The sequence below is a fragment of the Typopeltis vanoorti genome, chromosome 7 (genome assembly GCF_054136105.1).
Source record: "Typopeltis vanoorti isolate ZY-2024b chromosome 7, IOZ_Tvanoo_1.0, whole genome shotgun sequence".
NCBI classification, from domain to species: Eukaryota; Metazoa; Arthropoda; class Arachnida; order Uropygi; family Thelyphonidae; genus Typopeltis; species Typopeltis vanoorti.
Window position 1 is genome coordinate 63117151 of NC_143555.1, and position 20937 is coordinate 63138087.

Sequence of the window (20937 nt, forward strand, 5' to 3'; positions counted from 1 at the left end):
AAGTGGTTAGTGTATCCGCTCTCCAGCCAAAAGGCTGAAGGTTGGTTCGAATCCCACCATGGGCATGGATGTTTGTGATTGTCTCTGAAAATAATAGTGGTGAAGGTGGACAGTAGATGGCATTGGTGTAGATGAGGCAGTTTGTGGATGAGGTTGAGTGGCGGAGACGGAGAGTTGTAGAGTAGGTGCCCTCCCTCAATGGGTCTTAGGACACCCTAGAGGTGTCAAATAATAATAATACTCAAGTAATCATAAATATAACATCCTTTATGTTTACTTGATGAAACCATCAAAAGCATTTTTTCGATTTTTTTTTTTTTTTTTGCATTTGGTCAACTGACTATAGCAAACATAGGCAATGAGTCCATATCCCCTTTTGCTAAGATTCTTTTAGATAGGGGATAACTTTCTTCTTTCTTCACCTGGTGTGATATCCCCACCTTGTTTACTGGACTCCTGAAGTTATTTGAAAAAGTTCTGTGTTTGTTCTGCTAGAAGAGGATTTCCATATTATCTCATCCTAACCTCACCCATGGCAGTAAAGCATGTCTATAAAGCTTCACCCTTTCAATGAATTCCACTCCTTTAATTCCACTCCTCTCTATAAGTTTGTTATAATGAGAAATGACTACCTATACAGTGTGCCAATATGGAATAAATAACTGCATGTTATATTATTATATTACACTTCAAGGAGTGAAAGGGCTCATCATGGGGAGACACACATAACCCAGCATCTCCACTACTTAATCCACAATGAAATAGCATGAATCATGCAAGAGCCTACAATGTAATTCAGAATACATTATGGTTTAATAATAGCAGAGTATAAATATGTTTTTCAGTAATACATAAATTTTGTAAATTGGGAATGGTAGCCTTTTTTCCCCTTTTATTATAACTTACAAATACAATTTTCTTTTATAACATGTACAGTCTTCATTTATTAATACATATACATATAACCAGGACAGCTACATTTCATTGTATATACAATAATACATAAGTGTAATATTAATTTTTCAAAGGGCATGAAGAATAGCTGCTGATTGCTGTAATTCAGTTATAAATTTAGTTCTGATTAAGCTCTAAATAAATGTCACTCATCTGACAAGAATTTTTAAATTAATATCTCAGAATTATTGAAAAATTTATTAGAAATGTGAAAGCTTCAAAAATGTGTGAACCTTCTTATGCAAACCTTGCTGGCTTACATCAGAAAGTTTAATATATGCTAAGCTGAATGATATTGTAAAATTTGGTTCTTATGATTATTAATTCATCAGTATGATGAAATTTTAAAATACTTCATTTTTAAATATTCAACTTGCTAAATAATTTTCTTTTATGTGAAAAAATACAGCATATCTCTAATTAAGATGAGTTTCGAAGATGGCTGAAATAGCTTCAGTAAACATCTTTTGAATAAAAAAAAAAAAAAATAAAACAAAAAAAACTGTACAACAGATTTCAAATGGTACAAATATATTTCTCAATCAAAGAACAAGGAATTTATGAATTTATGATTTTTAAGGTTATAAAAACAAGAAATATGTATAAAAATGCTTTTTTTTCTTCTCATGTTGGTATTGTAGTAATTAAGCAACACTAACATGTGAAAAAAAATACGGCATCCAATTCATTTTTTATTTTTTCAAAAATAAATTGGATGCTGCTCTCACTAGAACTTTTATAAATAGTAGAAACAGATATTTTGAGCATTTCATCTGCTAATTTGCTAATTAATACAGCAATTGCTTTAAGACAACATGATAGTAAAAATTTGGTATTTATGGTCTTCAACTGAAAGAAATAAAAAAAGATAATGTAATGATTTACAGTATACATCATTACAATAGTGATATTAATAGTCTGTTTATGTTAAACTTATTAAAATCAGAAAATATTAATTCATATACTAATTCAGATAAAAGAGGTATGCCACATTCAAACGGATTTGGTGTGTGTCAGCTGAAGAAAATGTTGCTGCAAGAGAGAAGAGATTCTTGTAGAAAGGCTTAGACGTTGGTTGTACATGCTTACTAAATAACTTAAGGAAATTACAACGTACAATTTTTTATATAAAAAATTGGCATCCCATCCCTTATCCGCTCCACTAAAGACCAACCATTCCCCCTAGATCTACCTGTTGTATACCAGGTCACTTAAAGCTGTAAGTTGTCCTACTTTGGCCAAACAGGCAGACAGCGAATATCAGAATTTCAGAACACAAGGACTACATCCAGTTTCACCAGTCAGCCATTCTGGTCTTGCAGACCATGCTCTGGATATATGCCACAGAATACAGTGGAAGAAAGTCACAATAGTACACCGTAGCAGGTTTAAATTTGAAAGACTATTCATGGAATCAGCCTCAACAAATTTGGTTGCATGAGACTGCCCCAAATTTGGGAGGCTTACATCAGGAGACCTTCAGCCCGATGACCAAGAATACCTACATAGTCCGCTAGGGGGCACCATCAGGACGTTTAGGAAAACCATAGCTTCCTCGCTTCATTTCTCATTTACTGGGTTTAGTGCCTGTGTGCATGTGTCTTTATTGTAAGTTCCTTTGAAGATGGCAACGTGACATTGCCGAAATGTTGGAAATATATTAAAGTTTAATTTAATATATATTCTATTTTACGTTGTAATTTCCTTAAGTTATTTAGTAAGCAAGAGAGAAGAGAGAGTAATGATTCAAGTGAATGGAAGACCTGAGGAAGCAAAAGGTGATGTGAACAAGCACAGCACAATAGTAAGGTAGAAGAGATTGTGAACGGAAAGGGGAAATGTGGCATGAGTGAAGAGAATCAGAAAAAAGGAACACAAAATACACAGGGAAACTGGGCTTGAGAAGAGTTGGGGTGAAAAGAGAGAGAGACCGCATGAGAAGTGTGGATGATGGTTATTGAAGTGGATGTGTGAGTGTACAAGAAAGGACTGAGACAGTCAAGGATGTGGGACATTTAGGTCTGGGGAGGAGTGTAAGATTAGCAATGATAGACATCAATAGTCAGAATTGTCAGAATAAGTGAAAGTTGGATGAGAATGACATTTCTAACAGGAATAGAGATGGAGAGATATGCAGTTTTTGTGAAGACAAACAGAGCACGAGGATCAAGGATCATGGATTTGATTATTTCATCAGAGAATGTTATTGTAAATGATATGTCAAATCTTGCACCTTTGGTGAAAGTAACCATAAAGTGATCACTTGAATGCTGGCCAGCCATATCAGGACTACTAGGGGAAGGGATATATGTGAAATTATAAGGCAATAACAGGATTATGACAAACTCAGGAGATGGCTTGCAGCTGTATTAGAGAATTTGGAATTGGAAAGCAGATCCAGGGGCACGACAGTAGTGTCCGGCACCTGTGTGCAAAATTTTAGTTGGCACTCCCCCTCCAATAAAAAAAATCACTCGAAAAAAACGTTTTTTTTAAAGTATTTCCTCCTCTTTGGCACCTTTACTGTCCTGGCTGTGCATCGCACACATTGCACATATGGCTGGCGCGCCCCTGAGCAGATCAATATTGCTTGTTATTCAGTGCTACTGAACTATTTGGCAGAGGCAATGTCTCAATGTATTCCAAAGGTAAGGAGATTATTTTAAATAAAGTAGGTGTAGAATGGATGACTGAAGAGGTGAAGCATGCAATCTGGAAGAAAAAGGCATTGTGGAAGAAGCACAAGATGAGTCAACAATAATCAGTTGTATGAGAAATACAAAGAACGAGCAAGAAAGGTGACTCATTTGGTGTGGATAGCAACAGAGCAGTGTGAGCAGCAGGTAGAAAATGAGACCAAAAAAATCAAGGGAATTTTTTTGATGTGTGGCCAGAAGAAAGAATGATTATGAAACCATCATGCAGGTCAGTGACAATGGCAGAATGATAACCATATAATAGATATATTTAAATAAGCAATTCATTAAAGTATTTCATCCTTGTGAATGTAACATAATTCACTGGGAAGAGCAACTGATGGTGATTGAGTGAGCAATTGAGTAAACTTGATGTCAATAAGGTGTAAGAATTGATGGTATATCAACACTTGTCTTGAGAAAATGTTCAAGAGAATTGACAACAGATTTAACTTACCTTTTTTAACATGAGTCTTAGATTGACCTTAGTACTAAAGGAGTGGAAATAGAACAAAACTGTTCCACTTCATAAAGAAGATAAGACTAAGACTTCAAATTATAAGACTTATAATTTGAATTATATGCTTATTCAAATTATATGCTTATTTGAAGATTAATAAATGAAATTTTATTTATGAATCTTCAAATAAGTTCAAATAATAATTCAAATTATTATGATGAACAATCATAATAATTTTATTAACACATATTTTTCTCATTTCATAACTAATGTGGATCAGAATGTTAATAGAAGTGTTAGTTGAAGGAAGACTATGAGCCATGCTAATCCCATTTAATTCTTGTAGGTCAATTTCATTCAAAATGATGAAAGGGCTGATTTTCTCTGGCCATCTTATATATTATTATTATTATTATTATTATTATTCGTGACACCTCCAAGGAGTCCGAAGACTCATCGCGGGAGGACACCTACAGCTGTCTCAACTACTACACCGAACCTCTACTACGAATCAACGCCATCCACCGCCCACCTCCACCACAACTACTATATTTTTTTGTCTATAAATTGCGTGTGTTCTGAAGGGCCAATTTGTCTGTATGTGGGATGAAAAACCCGAGTTTCCGGGAGAAAAAACCCTGCTACCTCCGTATGAGATCGGCTAACTCACCTTCGATTGAAATCTCCCAGATAAAGATTCCTCCCGTCGCGACGAGAATCGAACTTAGGCCTATTCCAATCGAAGGGCGCAATGTACCGTCGTTCTTCCAACGATATATGGTGATAATTTTTTTTCTCTTATTGATTTTTCATGAGATCAATTTTTTAAACACAGATTTTGAAGGAGCTCTTTCTTCTGCAAGCAGTTTTATGCCCTGCTGTTTCCTTATAATTGATTTTTTATTTTATTTTTTATTTATTTATTTTTTTTAAGAGAGTAGCTGTTGATGTCTATTTTTACCAAAAGAGGTAAATTCATCGTTTGTCTATTCATTAGAGATCTTAATGCCCATCTTCTTTTCTACTCCAAGTGTTCTTAATTTGACAATTTAGCCACTTATACTGTGCACAAAAACCTTTGTTTGATTAACGGTCAGTAAAATGAGCAGTCATTTATATCAGAAATTTCTTGCTGTTGGGAACACAGCCTCTTCATATTTCATTCATTACTTAAGAAACTGGTAATTCATTTAATTTTTAGAGTTCAAGACAACTTGTGTCTTAATGTTGTCTTGATAATGTCTATGAAAGTCAGATATAACTGTAAAATGATTATTATTATTATTATTACCCCAAGATCCCATGGAGTCAAAGACTCATCTAGGAGATCCTTTTATTATACACACAGCTCATCATACCGCACATTAAAAAAACTCAATTTCTCTGCAGACACCACACTCTTAGGCAAGGCATTCCAACATTGATCCTATAACAACCCCTTATTAACTTTTGTAGATCTCTATCATATCACCCCTCCTTCTCCTATCCACTAGACTCAGCAAATTGCATCTTCTCAATCTTTCCTCATATTCGACATTCCAGAGATCAGAAACTACCTTAGTCGGCCATATCTGGACCCTTTCCAACATCTCTTCGTTCTTTTGAAAACCAGGTGACCAAATCTGTGCACAGAAGTCCATGTGTAGCCGAATCAAAGCCTTATACAATGGAACAAGAATTTCCCTACTTCTACAATTTTGGCATTGTGTCCCCTAAATTTCAGATCCTTATCCACTATCACCCCAAGATCTCTCATTTCCTCCACCTCCAACAATACATCTCCACCAAGCATAAATTCTACATCCCATCTTTGTTTCCCAAATTTTAAAACCTTAATTTTGCAAAATCGAACTTGATCCCCATTCCCTTGCCCAATCACTCAATTTATTCAAATCTTCTTGTAAGGCCACAACATCTTCTCTACTCTTCATGGTTCATCCCAACTTTGCATTATCTGCAAACAACTGAATCCAGATCTTCACCAATATCATTAACATACAAGTTAGACAGTAATGGCCCTAAAGCAGACCCCCCCCCCTGAGGTACACCGCTAGTGACTTTCCTTTTCGGGGATATTGCTCCCCCATACACAACTTGCTCATACCTACCAGATAACCAGTCTGATCCAATGCACTAATCTAATATCCAACCCCATTTGCTCTAGTTTGACTATCAACTTATCATTTGGTAAACTATCAAAAGCCTTCGCAAGATCGTATTACTGTGTATCCCTCTCCTCTGTCCAAGGAAGCTGTCACCTTATTGTAATAAGTAACTAGATTAGTAAAACATGACCTCCCTTTAGCAAATCCATGCTGTCCAAAGATAATGCCATTGTTTTCAACCCAATTCTGGACCCTAGTTCTCACAAGCTTCTCCAACAACTTAACCACAACACCTGACCCACAGATAGGCCTATAATTTGATGCTTGAGTTCTATCACCTCCCCTATCAACTCCCTGGCACATTCCTTCAGAATACATGGTGATATATTATCAAGTCCCACAGCCTTTATTAATATCTAGTTTGCTCAATTCCCTATATGTCTCTTGCTCACTTACAGTCAGTCTCTCCTCTCCATCATCAACTGCTCTCAAACTCTCCATGATCTCACATTCACTAGAATGAAAGACCTTTATGATCTGCTCATTAAGTATCTCCACTATATCTTCTGCAGGAGTTGTCCTTATACCATTATCTCCAATCAATGTCATCTTTCCATAATCATTACTTTTATTTTGCTGGCTACATATTGAAAGAACTCCCTAGGATTCTTTTTGGCTCAATTAGCTAACTGCTGCTCATACTTCACTTTTGCTACCCTTACCAACCAAGTCACCTGCCTTGCCTGGTCTTTGTAATCTTCATGGAATTAGTTATTACCACTTCTCTTATGCTAACTCCATAATGCCCTTTTTCTCTGTTTATCGCATGCTTAATTTCTTCATTCACCCATTTCACACTTACCTTATTTAATCTTCTGACCTTTGGAATACATTTAGATATTGCTTCTACTAGAGAGTTCTTGAATACCCACAAGCTACATTGATCTGTTTCCCGACTATCTACTTATTCCATGCTACACATGCAAGCTGTCTCCTCAGCTCCTCATAATCACCAGCCTTGTAGTTCCACATGTACCCTATTCTCACAGAGGTCCTCAAACTGCTGGCAACCACCCAGGTAATCATTTCATGGTCACTCTCACCAACTGGAGGGTGATTTGACACCTCATTTATAATTACATCCTCTGATGAGATGATCAAATCAAAGAACCTAAATCCTCGTATTTCCTCTGTTACATACTGTCTGAAGTAGTTGTCCCTCAAAAACTCAAGAAACTGATTTTCTTTACTTCCAATTGCTATCTCATCATCCCAGTCTATGTTGCGATAATTAAAATCGCTCATAATGATCACCCTTTTCTGATTTGATTGGCTAATTTGATTATACATTTCATAGTCACTATTATCCACACTACCAGGTCTATAATAATATTCAACTGAATATTTCATTTTATTCACCTCTATCTCGCACCATACTGCCTCAAAACCTCAAAATCACTGGCACTATTTCCCTCTTGCATCTCTATATTGTATGGACATAACTCTTTCTCTATCATCAATAGCATCTCCCTCACCTCCCTCTTTTCCCTTTCTATCCTCACGAAACACACCATACCCTTTCATCTCTATTCCTGTCAGGATGTCATCCTCATCCAACAATGTCTAACTTATTCCAACAATTTTTGATTGAGCAGGCTCGATTAATGCAACCATTTCATCTGCCTCATTTCTTACACTTCTTGCATTTGTATACTAACACAGCAGCTTATTCCTGGATCCACAATTAGTTCCACTGATACCACAAATCTGATGTGACTTCTCTATGCTTAATTCAAGTGATTTCTTTTCTCCTTATTCTTCTTAGAACTTTCTTCAAATTCAACTGTTTTGCCTTCATTCCAAGTCATCCCCTTCCCTTTTTGTCTACATATGCATTCACATCCTCTTGAAGCATCTACCTTTCTCATGCTGTGTTCCTCTGTCCACCCTGAACCTCCCTGTTTCCCTGTCTGTCTTGCATGTCTGTTCTCTCATTCTCTATACTCATGCCGCTCACCTCTTCATTCACAAACACTTCTTCAGTCTTTCCTGTCTTACTCTTCCGTTCTTCCATATTGCTTCCCACCTGATCAGATTCATTCTCTGCACTCAATTCTCTACCTTCCATTAGCAGTCTCTCCAAGCGACTCACACAAAAACCACTCAAATGTAGTTCATCGCTCCTATGCAGTTCACTTTATCCTTCAAACTCAATCCACACATTAACAAACTGCATTCCTTTCTCCTCACACATTTCCACTAACATATTCATAATCCTTGCTCTCCATCTCATCTTACCACTGTCATACCTGGGCAGCACACATACTACCTTTCCTATCACACTATTCTCTTTTATCTGTCTCAACAACCTCCTGATATCCAATCTGATGTGTTCCTTGTTTGCAGTCAAATCATTTGTAGCTATTACAACTACCAATTCTTTTGCTCTCTTCCTTCTCGTTGCTAATGATTCGTCATTAGCATTTGTCGCGATGAGTCTTTTGACTCTATGGAGGCCTGAATAATAATAATAATAATAATGCTCAATCACGCTACTCATTCTACCTCCAGTAAAACAAACTTTGTGCATCTTCTCGTCTAGCACACCTTTAATAATTGAATCACCATACAATGCCACTTGTGGGTCTTTCGTTACCTCTTTTATACCAATATTATTCGTTTTCATCAGTTTCACGCTTCCATACATATCTTGAATTCTCCTAACTTCATTCCGCATCCATTTCATCTCTTGCCTCATCTTAACCAACTCAACTTTCGAATCTTGCTTCACATTTTGGGTCTCATTCATTCTCTCAATTTTGTTGCCAGCCATACACGTTTGTTTGCAGTCAACGCCAATTGCCACCTTTTCTTTAACTGCACTTTGTTTTTTAACTTCTGTCACTTTTGCATCACTTTTGCCTTTCTTACCATCGATTAACAATCGATGGTAAGAAAGGCCTAATATCCAAACCAATATGTTGCAACTTAAAATCCAACTAATCACGTGGCACTCTGTCAAATGCTTTTGCAAAATAAAAATAAAAAAATGACAATATATGCTATATCCTCATCCACTGCTCTTATTACAATATTGTAAAATGTAACCACATTACAACTAAGAGCACCCTTTAACAAATCTATGCTGGTCTTTTTAAAAATCATATTGACCTCATCTGCCCAATTCTGTATGGCTGTATGTTCTTACTAATTCCTCCAAAATTTTCATAATTACAGAAGAAATACAAACGGGCCTATAGTTTGATACCTCCAGTCTATCACCACCTTTATACAATAACATGCTCTTACTCTCCTTCAATTTCCAGGAAGCTTTCCCATTATAAGACTTTCATTAAACAGCCAAGTTAATAGCACAATTCTTTAAACATACGGTGAAATTCCATCTGGTCCCCCTGCTTATTGACATTTAGTGTCTTCAATATTTGGAATACATCATCATCGTTCACTTCTAACACTTCACTGCTCATTATCCTTCTAGAAATAAAGCCTGCTGGCCGATGGAACACTAATAAAATGCTAATTAAATAGCTCCACTATGTCATCTGAATTAGTCATCTAAGTCTCATCTCCATACAGCAAAGTAATTCGTACACAATCATTTTATCTCCTACTTGACACATAGCATAAAAACTTTTTGGAATTCTCCTTGGATTGTAGTGCTAGTCTCCTCTCATATTCCAATTTTTCTCTTCTTACAATACTAGTTACTTTCCTAGTGTGAGCCATTTCATATGGAATTGTTCTCCATTTCTCTCTTTATATATCTTCTGCAATTTCTTTTTCATCTGCAATTACTCTTTAATTTCTCTTGCCATCCATTTGACCTCAAATCACTTTATCTTCTTCACTTGAGGTATACAATCTGCCATTGTTCAACATTTTTTTTCTTAAGTATTTCTTGCACTACTGACTTCTCTCTTCCTTCAAATTCTTTTATCCATTGTACTGCTGCTGTAAGCTGGTTTGCCTTGATACCTTTTACATATCCATTCATCCTCTAAGTCCACATAGTCGCTATGAGTAGACTGGGCAAGTATTACATCTCATTCACAATCAGAATCTCTGATGCTATGACCAAGTCCAAACTTTTCATCCTCACATTTGCTCCACCACATCTGCCTAAGACAGTTGTCACTCAAGAAATACAAAAATTCAGTTCCCTTGGTAGTGCACGCTGCCCAGTTTATACTGTTACATTTGAAGTCCCAAATAATGATCATTTGCTTTGCATTTGCCCCCTCACCTCTTATGCAATGGCACTATCTTACCTTCCTTCCATTCCATGGGCACTTTTCCCACAACCAGACTTTCATTGAAAAGCCAAGTCAAAGGCACTGTCAGTTCCCTAGCACATTCTCTTAAAACTCATGGTGAAATACCATCCAGTCCCACAGCTTTACTGACATCCAGAGTACTCAGTATTTGGAAGACACTCTCCTCCTGCACCTCTAAACTTTGAAACTGCCCTATCCCTCTAACATTCAAATTGATTCCTCCAGGATGAAATACTCCAATAAAGTGTTCATTGAACAATTCCACTAGGTCCTCTGCATCAGTCACTCTATTCCCATTTTTATCGCACAATGTCATTCGTCCACAGTTATTTCTCTTGCTACTGACCACATAGCTAAAAAATTCCCTAGGATTTTCCTTGGATCTAAGGGCAAATCTTTTCTCATATTCCAGTTTTGCAATACCATACCATACTAGTCACGCTCCTAGCCTGTGTCTTATATTCTTCATGCATCTTCTCTTAACCTGTCTCCTTATATCCCTTCCATAGCCTCTTTTTCATATGCAGTTCCTGTTTAATATTGTTTGTCATCCACTTTACTCCAAATTGTGTCCTCTCTTCACTCATGGAATACAGCTTACCATTGCTGATAACAAATATTTTTTCACAATTTCACAAGCACTAATGATATCCCGGCCTTCCAATTCCTCCCTCAATGAAACTTCTCCAAGTTGAAGTCTAAGACTATTATAATTACCTGCTTTATAATTCCACATACGTTCCCGTCTCTTTGATACTCCTGCATGTCTATTCATTTTCCAAGTCAAAAAATCACATCTCTTCCACTAGTTGGAGAGATCACATCTCTCCAAATGGTGGGAGAAATGTGATCTCAGTTATTATCTACTCTTCTGATGCTATAACCAAATCGAAAACTCTTGAACCTCTTGTTCCCTCTGTTACATGTTGCCTAAGACATTTGTCCCTCAAGAATTCTAGAAATTCCATTCCCTTATTGCTACATGCATCTTCCTCTCCCCAATTTATACTGCTGTAGTTAAAATCTCCCATAACAAACATTCTTCTTGCACTTGCCACACTCAAATGTATGCTGTCTCAACATCTCCTGGTCCCCACCCTCTGTGCTCCTTGGTTTGTAGCAACACCCCACTAAATATCCTGTCTTGCCCACCTCCACCTCACACCATATACTTTCAAAATCATTAGTGTCACTGCTTTCCAAAGCCTCCACTCTTAGAGGACACAGGTCATCACTTATCATAAGCAGTATTCCACCACCATGCTTTCCCTTCCTATCCTGCCGAAAAATACTGTAACCAGCAACTTCTATTCCTGTTATTATATCGTCTTCTGTCAACCACGTCTCAGTGATCCCAATAATATTTGGACAGGCTGATGCTATCAGTGCCACCAATTCCTCTCCCTTATTCCGAATACTCCTGGCATTAGTATAAAGCAGAGGTGTTCAATCTTTTTTACTATGCGAGCTACTTTTCTATAAAAAGTTATTCGGCGATCTACTCTCTTATATAGATCACATTCCCCCAACCTGATATCTGATTATGCACAAATAAACAACTAAAAAAAATACACAACTAAAAACTTTATTTGTGTATTTAAAAATTTATTTATCACTTTTAATTATTTTAATACAACAAAAAAAAAAAAAAAAAATATATCGAATAAAATATTTATTTCTCTATTTTGGAAAACCAAAGTTAGAAAAAACAACAGATTGATTACAAACTCACAAGTTATAGGAAATGCTGGTTGATTAAAAAAAAAAAAAAGTTAATGTGAAATTTGGCATTGTTTGGACCTCGCAATATTTTCATAGTCAAGTTGATATGAAGAAGTGGCCAATCACAGACAATCATCCAAATGATTATTTGTAATTTGGTTACTTAATTGATTTTTTATGACGGTCATATTTGAAAAAGCGGATTCTGACAAGTATGTCAATCCAAAACACGACAGACTTTTTCGCTTATAATATCAATTAATATTGGGAATTTTTCATGTGCATACTTCCAAATGACTTCATTGTTTATTCATTTTAAATGTAAACTATTCTTCTGAATGTTTATTATCTCAAGTTCTACTTCAGCTTGGTTTATATCAAACAGCTATTTTTTTTCTCACTATGATTTAAAAGAATTTATTCTATTTCACAAATAAATTCTTTTAAATCATAGCAAAGCATTTCTTGATTTTGTTCAAAAAATTTTAATAAATATGGGAGATGTCTAAATTTGCAGTCATTTATATTTTTCTTTAATAAAAGTATTGTTGGAAAGTTTTTAGTGAACTTAACATGTCAATTAAATTTTTATCTCTACCTTGTAAATCTAAATTTAAATTGCTTAATTTCGTACAGAAATCTACTAAAAATGATAAGTGTAACAACTATCTTTTATCACTCAATTGTGGATAAATATCTCCTTTTTCATCAAGAAGATTTTTTATATCGTTAATTAATACAAGAAATCTTTCTAAAAATTGACTTCTGCTGGGCCAGTGAACATTATTGTACAACAGAAATTCCCTATCATCATCTGCCTGTAATTTAAATAACCACTGTTGCAGGGCTTTTCCTCAAGCAGAATTAACAATTTAAATGTAATATCTAAAACATCTTTTGTGTTTAATCTTTTACTACATAGTACTTGTTGGTGAATAATACAGTGGTACGTTAAAAAATCGGGATATTTTTCATCATTTTTACAATAGCAATACACTTAAATTGAATTAAAAATAATACAAAATAATGATAAAAAAATATTATGTTTTTAATATATAAAGATAAAGAGCCAACAGGCTTCATTTCGGCAATATAAACATTATTTAAATTAAGGGAATATTAGATCCAACATTGTTTTAAAACGTAATAAGAAACTCAAGAATTGGAATCAGAGAGTTTCATGCCGAATATAGTATAAAAAACTATAAAAGTATCAGCGAATACTAGCGCGAGCTAATGCAAGTAGTCCTAGAACGTAGTACAAACACGGGCAACTCGTTGCAAAGGCAGGTAAAGTTCTGATCACTATTCTTGGTATACTCCATAATGTAAAAACACATTTCCTAGGAAATGTATGCTGTTATTACATTATGATGGGTGGTCACTACCCAGACCAGTTTCAGCCTTTTTTGAGGCTTCATCAGTGAGTAGTTAGACCAAATTAATACCAAAGGGTATAGCGAAAAAAACTTATATACTCTGCTATACAAGTTGTCCAAAAGGTGCACCCATTAAGTTACCTAAATATATAAAGATAAAGAGCCAACAGGCTTCATTTCGGTGATATAAACATTATTTAAATTAAGGGGATATTAGATCCCACATTGTTTTAAAACCGAATAAGAAACTCAAGGATTGGAATCAGAAAGTTTCGTGCCGAATATAGTATAAAAAACTATAAAATATAGGCGAAGTACAAAGGATGTACTCAGCACCCAAAGAACAGATGGATGGAGGCAGTCAATCAGCCCTCCTCCTACAGTATCAGAACAACAGAGGCCCAGGCATCAAAACCGGAGACTCAGCGACCACAGTCAGAGACCTCCAAAAATAGAGACACCCAAAAGCAAACAAGAATTTATGCCGATGTGATCCACACAAATAGGCCAATACCGGAACAAAATCAACCAACAGCACCTAAAAATCTAACAGCTGTTATTACGGCCTCACTAGCAAACATGCTACAAAATTTCAGCCTATCAAACTCTACTGAAACCTCCACTGAAAGATTTCTTCGTGAAACGCAGGTCATCCACACAGCTCTCATAAATGAATAGCAACAAACTCATTCCAGCATCTCTTCAGATAGCTGCTTGGAATGCAAATGGCCTCAAAAACAAATTCTGGAACTCCGAGATTTCACATATAGGTATCAACCAAATGTTATTTTTAATCAGTGAAACTCATTTAAGATCCTCAGACAATCCTACAATAAGGGGCTATCACCTATACAGAAATGACAGACTACTCTACAGAGGCGGCGGCACTGCCATCTTCATTAAAAACTACATTCAGCACCACTCTGTGAGCAATCCTTCAACCACTAACCTTGAGATCACAGGCATGGAAGTAGTCACCAGCTCCACTAGCAAATTGAAAATCTACTCAGCTTACAACCCTCCCCAAAAATCTCTACTTCACTCTGGCCTAAATGCCATCTTATGCATCAGAGAGCACGCCATTATTGCCGGGGATCTGAATGCCAAGCATCCTGCGTGGAATTGTACAACCACAAACAAGAATGGTTACATCCTTTCCAATTACTTAGGATCAAGCAACGCTATTGTGGCAGGCCCCACCGAACCACCTCATCTCAATATGTTCGGCGCTGCTGACATCCTGGATATAGCTATCCTGCAGGATATTAAACTTCTATACAGCATCATATCTATGGATGAACTATCATCCGATCACAATCCAATTCTACTACAGCTGGGAAATCAAGAATACCTGTGTCCTCCTTCTCACTCCTACATTGCATGGGAAAGACTGTCAGCAGCACTCAAGGATTATACTGGACCTGTTCCTCACATAAGCACAAAAGAAGAAGTAGAAACTGCAGTTACAAATCTCACACAACAAATTAATTCTGCTATAAAGGTAGCTACCTCCTATAAATCTGCCTGCAAGCCAGATCGTTTGCCTGAAGACATCATGAACTTGATCAGAGACAAAAACAGAGCTAGGAAAAGATTCCGTAAGACGCGTGCACCACAAGATAAAACAGCTCTAAACAGGATAAATGGGGAAGTTAGAGATGCGCTTAAAATTCATAGAAACCAAGTTTGGGATAAAAAGTTATCCTCTATCTCTCCTGTTGATCACTCTATCTGGGGGTTACTGAGAAAATCAGAAATAAAAACAGTTCCTCCCCCATAATCTCAAACCAGGGCTTAGTTCACACAGATGTAGATAAGGCAGAAGCCATACTAAAGTCTCTTGAAGAGCAGTGTTATAAGAGGGCTTTTCATGAGTTTTCTCTTGAAAAGCCCTCTTATAACAACTTAGATTTCAATCACTTGTACAAAATCCACAGACAGGTCAGACATGCTTTAAATCTCACAGATACCAGCACTGACCATATTGCACCCACATCACCTGTTGAATTATATGATATTATTAAAAAAATTAAGAACAATAAAGCTCCTGGACCAGATGGCATCTCAAACAGGGTGATCAAGCTGCTGCCTCAGAAAGCTGTAGTGTATCTAACCAGTATAATAAATGCAATCTTAAGATTTCACTATTTTCCTTCCACCTGGAAACTGGCTGATGTAATTTCTATTCATAAGCCAGGCAAAGATCCACACCTACCGCAAAATTATCGTCCAATCAGGCTTATCTCTAATCTGGGTAAGGTTGCAAAGAAGGTCATCCTTTCATGACTCCAAACCTCAGTAAATGACCTAAACATCCTCCCTAAAGAACAGTGTGTTTTTGGCAACACCATAGTACTACTCAGCAAATCCACAGAATTGTCGAATACATCACCACCAGCTACAACTGGCGCCAGTGTACGGAAGCTGTTTTCCTAGACCTATCCAAAGTATTTGACAAAATCTGGTATTTTGGTCTCCTGCACAAACTTATCTCAACTGATACATCACTAAAAATGATTCATCTAATCCATTCATATCTTCAGAATAGATCAATGCAAGTGAAAATCAACGGTTCTACGTTGTCCCAGTGCCATATCTTTGCTGGAGTGCTGCAGGGATCTCTACTGGCTCCATTGCTGTTTTCTGTATACATGTTAGACATCCCACACAATCCGATGACTTCCATTTTGGCCGTGTATGCAGACGATACGGCAATACTAACCAGATCTCTCAGACCCCATTTCATTAACAGAAAGCTTCAAGAAAACCTTCTAAGGAGGGCTGGTTCTCCAAGTGGAGACTGGAAGTCAATCCCCTGAAAAGCTCAGCCGTTCTTTTCTCAAAAAGGCCAATGTCTCCTGCAGGAGATGTGTTACTATTATTATTATTATTACCACGGGCTACTCCAGGAGTCCTTAGACTCATCGAGGGAGGCCCTAAACATCATGTTCACACAGCTGTTCAACATTCTCACAGTATCTATCATACCTTGCCTTGAACTCGCTCACTGTCATAGCACCCACAACAGACTCTGGCAGCTTATTCCACTCATTTACCACTCTAAAAGTAAAGAACCCAGCTCTAACACCCCTGCTAACCACGCACTTGCCCAGCTTCCATGGGTGTCCCCTAGTTCTCCCACCACCAGTCCTGATCTCAAAAATATCATCTGAATTAATCCTTTAGAATCCTTTTAGCAATTTGAATGTCTCAATCATATCTCCCCTTTTTTGCCTATCAACTAGTTTCTGCAACCCACAAATCTTCAACCTGTTCTCATATGGCGCATTCCATAGACCTGCTATCATCTTAGTCACTCGCCTCTGGATCCTCTCAACCTCCTCCCCATCAAGAAGGAACCGAGGTGACCAAATCTGGGCACAGTAGTCGAGATGAGGTCTTATCAGGGCTCAGTACAGAGGTACAATAACTTGTTTTTCTCTGCTCGTCAAGGTATTTTTCAACAACCAAGTGAGTTGATGAGCTGATTTAGCTACTTTCGCAATGTGCCCCCTAAACTTCATCTCCCTATCCACCAACACTCCCAAGTCCCTGGCCTCATCAATCTCTTGGAGTACAGTTCCACCAATGTGGTATACTGCTGCTAATCTTTTCACTCCGAAATGCATAACCTTACATTTTGTCACATTAAATTGACATCCATTCTCCTTAGTCCAGAACTCCAATCTATCTAAGTCATCTTGCAAGACTTTGACATCTTCTGCATTCACTATCGCCCTACCCAACTTTGCATCATCAGCGAACAAATGAACTGTCCCACTTAGACCATTCCCTATATCGTTAATGAACAGATTAAACAGCAGTGGTCCAAGAACAGAACCCTGTGGCACACCACTAGTCACAGGTCATTTTTTGGACTCTACTCCTGAATAAACTACTCTTTGATATCTCTCCATCAACCACCCAGCTATCCATCTCACCAACCCTATATCCATTCCCATATGTTGTAGTTTACGGATTAGAATTCCATGTGGTATCCTGTCAAACGCCTTTGCCAGGTCCAGCAGTATCACTGTAAACCCATTTCCCTTATCCAGTTCAGCCGTCACCCTGTTATAAAACTTGAGCAAGTTACTGAGGCATGATCTACCCTTCACAAAGCCATGCTGTCCTCTGTACAGTATCTCATTTTCATCAATCCATTCCTGTATTTTTCCCTTGACTACTTTCTCCAAGACCTTGACAACGACTCCTGATATGCTGAGCGGTCTGTAATTTGCAACCATAGTCTTGGATCCTCCTTTATGCAGTGGAACTATTTTCCCCTCTTTCCACGCCTTCGGGACTAAGCCAGACCTGAGACTCAGATTAAACAACATGGTCAAGGGCACTGATAATTCATTAGCCGCTTCATGCAAGACCCGTGCCGGTATACCATCCAATCCCACAGATGTATTCACATTAAGGTTATGTAATAGACTATTCACCTCCACTTCATTCATCACAATTCCCATATAAACTAATGGTTCCTTCATTTTTTCAACGTCACCACCTGGATGATATACTTTTGCAAAGTGCGCGCTCAGTAACTCCACTATATCGACTGGTTCAGTGAACTCTTTACCATCGTCATTCCTTAAAATCATTTTGCCATGTACAGTTTTTTTCTTGCTTGCAGCATATTGAAAGAACTGTTTGGGATTCTCTTTTGCTTGCATAGCTAGTTTCCTTTCATAATCGGCTTTTGCTGTTTTTACCACACTCGTTACCCTTCTAGCCTGTACTTTATAGCGTTCGTGTGCCTGCAGGTCACCCCTTTCTTTAAATTCCCTCTATAGTTGCTTCTTTTTTTGCAGCTCAAGCTTAATGGTGTTATTCATCCATTTAACCCCTCCTTGTTTCACTATTCGGACCTTAGGTATACAATCAGCCATAACCTCTTGTAAATGCTCTTTGATCACTTCCCATGCTCTATCGACGTCCAGCCCTTGCAGTTGTACATGCCATGGCACTGATCCAAGCAATCTCCTAAGCTTGTCATACTTGCCAGCACGGTAATTCCACATATACCCTGTCTTAATCACAAATTTCACACCTTTAGCCACCTCCCAGGTCAAGACCTTATGATCACTCTCACCAATAGGTGGCAACATGGTCATATTCATTACAGTCAAATTCTCAGATACTATTACCAGGTCAAGCACTCTCACACCCCTAGTATTTTCAATTACATGCTGTTTCAGATAGTTATCCCTTAATAATTGAATAAAATCCATTTCCTTCCTCACATGTGTCCTCTCCTCCTTCCAATCAATGTTACCATAGTTGAAACCCCCCATAATAATTACCCTCCTTCCACTCATTTCATCAATTTGTTTATGCATACCATCTCCACCATCTATTCCATCACCTGGTCTATAGCAGCACCCAACTGTATATTTTATTCTGCCAGTATCAATCTCACACCAAATAGCCTCAAATGAGCTCCTTTCACTATCCTGCAATACTTCAATTCTCCTTGGCTGCAGTTCATCAGCTATCATCAATAACACCCCTCCCCCAATTTTATTCTCTCTGTCCCTCCTAAACATACTATAACCTACACATTCTATCCCACTAACTATATCATCTTCCGTCAGCCATGTTTCACTAATGCCAATAACCTGTGGCCAGGAAGAGCCAATCAAGGCCAAAAATTCTTCCTTCTTGTTCCTAATACTCCTGGCATTAGTATACATGAATTGCAGTGTTAACTTTGTTCCACCCCTATCTTGATGCGTTATTCTAAATATCCCATTCCCATTTTTTGTCCTTATTGCTGGCTCATGTACATTAAATACATTTTTACACTCAACTGTCTCACTGATGTCTGGATATCCACTTCCCCCCCTCCTTGGTAGTTCTAGTTTCCCTGGTTCTGCACATCCATTTTCACTTCATTCAGCAACACTTTTTCCAGTCTCCGCACACCAAGTCCATTCAAATGCAGTCCATCCATCTTGTATAAGTCCTTTCGCCCATCAAACTCATTCCACACGTCCACAAATTCCACACCACACTGTCCGCATAACCTGCGCATAATATCATTTGCGATTATGGCCCTCCTTCTAAACTCCTCTCTGTCATACCGCGGTAACAGACTCACCATTCTAACTCTGTCACTCTTTTCTTTCGCTACCTTTAACGATACTTTCAAGTCCTCTCACACAGTCCTATTCAATACTAAAATTCCCTGGCAGACAGAAACAAATTACCTGGGTGTAATTCTCGACAAAAAGCTATCTTTGCACACACACATCAAGTCTGTGTGCGCAAAGGCATCTAAAGCCATAGCTCAGATCTATCTGCTGATTAATAGAAATAGCAAGCTCATCTACAGAATCAAATTGCAACTATACCAGATGACGATTCGTCCTATAATCACCTATGCCTCTCCAGCCCAGAGCCAGACCTCTAATGCTAACATTATCAAAATACAGCGAGTGCAGAACAAGTGCTTGAGAATGATTCTGAACGCCCCATGGTATGTTAGAAACAATCAACTCCACAGCGACACAAACATTCCCTATATTTTCTCTTTTCTACAATCCTTAGCATCCAAGTTTTTCCTCAAGATGTCCACACATCCCAATGATTTGGTTCAGCAAGCTGCAGCATACGATCCAACGGACATATTCAAATATAGAAGACCAAAAGCTATATTAGCCTCTTATAGCGATGAATAATCTCCATGCCCATTCAGGGCGAGCAAATTGCTCATAAATTTTACCCTCACTGTAACCACAACAGATAGCAGGGAATATGAAAAGCATCTTGCTTCACCCCTTATGACATAAATGTCAATTGTCAATTGTCCTTTGGTATTAATTTGGTCTAGCTACTCACTGATGAAGCCTCAAAAAAGGCTGAAACCGGTGTCTGGGTAGTGACCTCCCACCATAATGTAATAACAGCTTACATTTCCTAGGAAATGTGTTTTTACATTATGGAAAATACCAAGAATATCAATTAGAACTTTACCCACCCTTGCAACGAGTTGCCCGTGTTTGTACTACGTTCTAGGACTACTTGCATTAGCTCACACTAGTATTTGCCGATACTTTTATAGTTTTTTATACTATTTTTGGCATGAAACTCTCTGATTCCAATCCTTAAGTTTCTTATTCAGTTTTAAAACAATGTGGAATCTAATATCCCCTTAATTTAAATAATGTTTATATCGCCTAAATGAAGCCTGTTGGCTCTTTATCTTTATATATTTAAGTAACTTAATGGGTGCACCTTTTGGACAACTCGTATAGCAGAGTATATAAGTTCTTTTCGCTATAAAATCTGAAACCAGTCTGGGTAGTGACCTCCCACCAT

The 20937-nt window shown here is 37.6% G+C and overlaps 1 protein-coding gene across 1 annotated transcript in view; it reads right to left on the reverse strand.

Annotated features, from left to right (window-relative positions):
- Positions 1-856: 856 nt before the first annotated feature.
- Positions 857-20937, reverse strand: part of LOC150104729 (lysosome membrane protein 2-like) — a 431261-nt gene continuing 411180 nt past the window's right edge. The window contains exon 14 of the mRNA XM_090395911.1: positions 857-1803. The gene's annotated coding sequence lies outside the window, so the exon portion shown is untranslated. The remainder of the gene's footprint in view (positions 1804-20937) is intronic.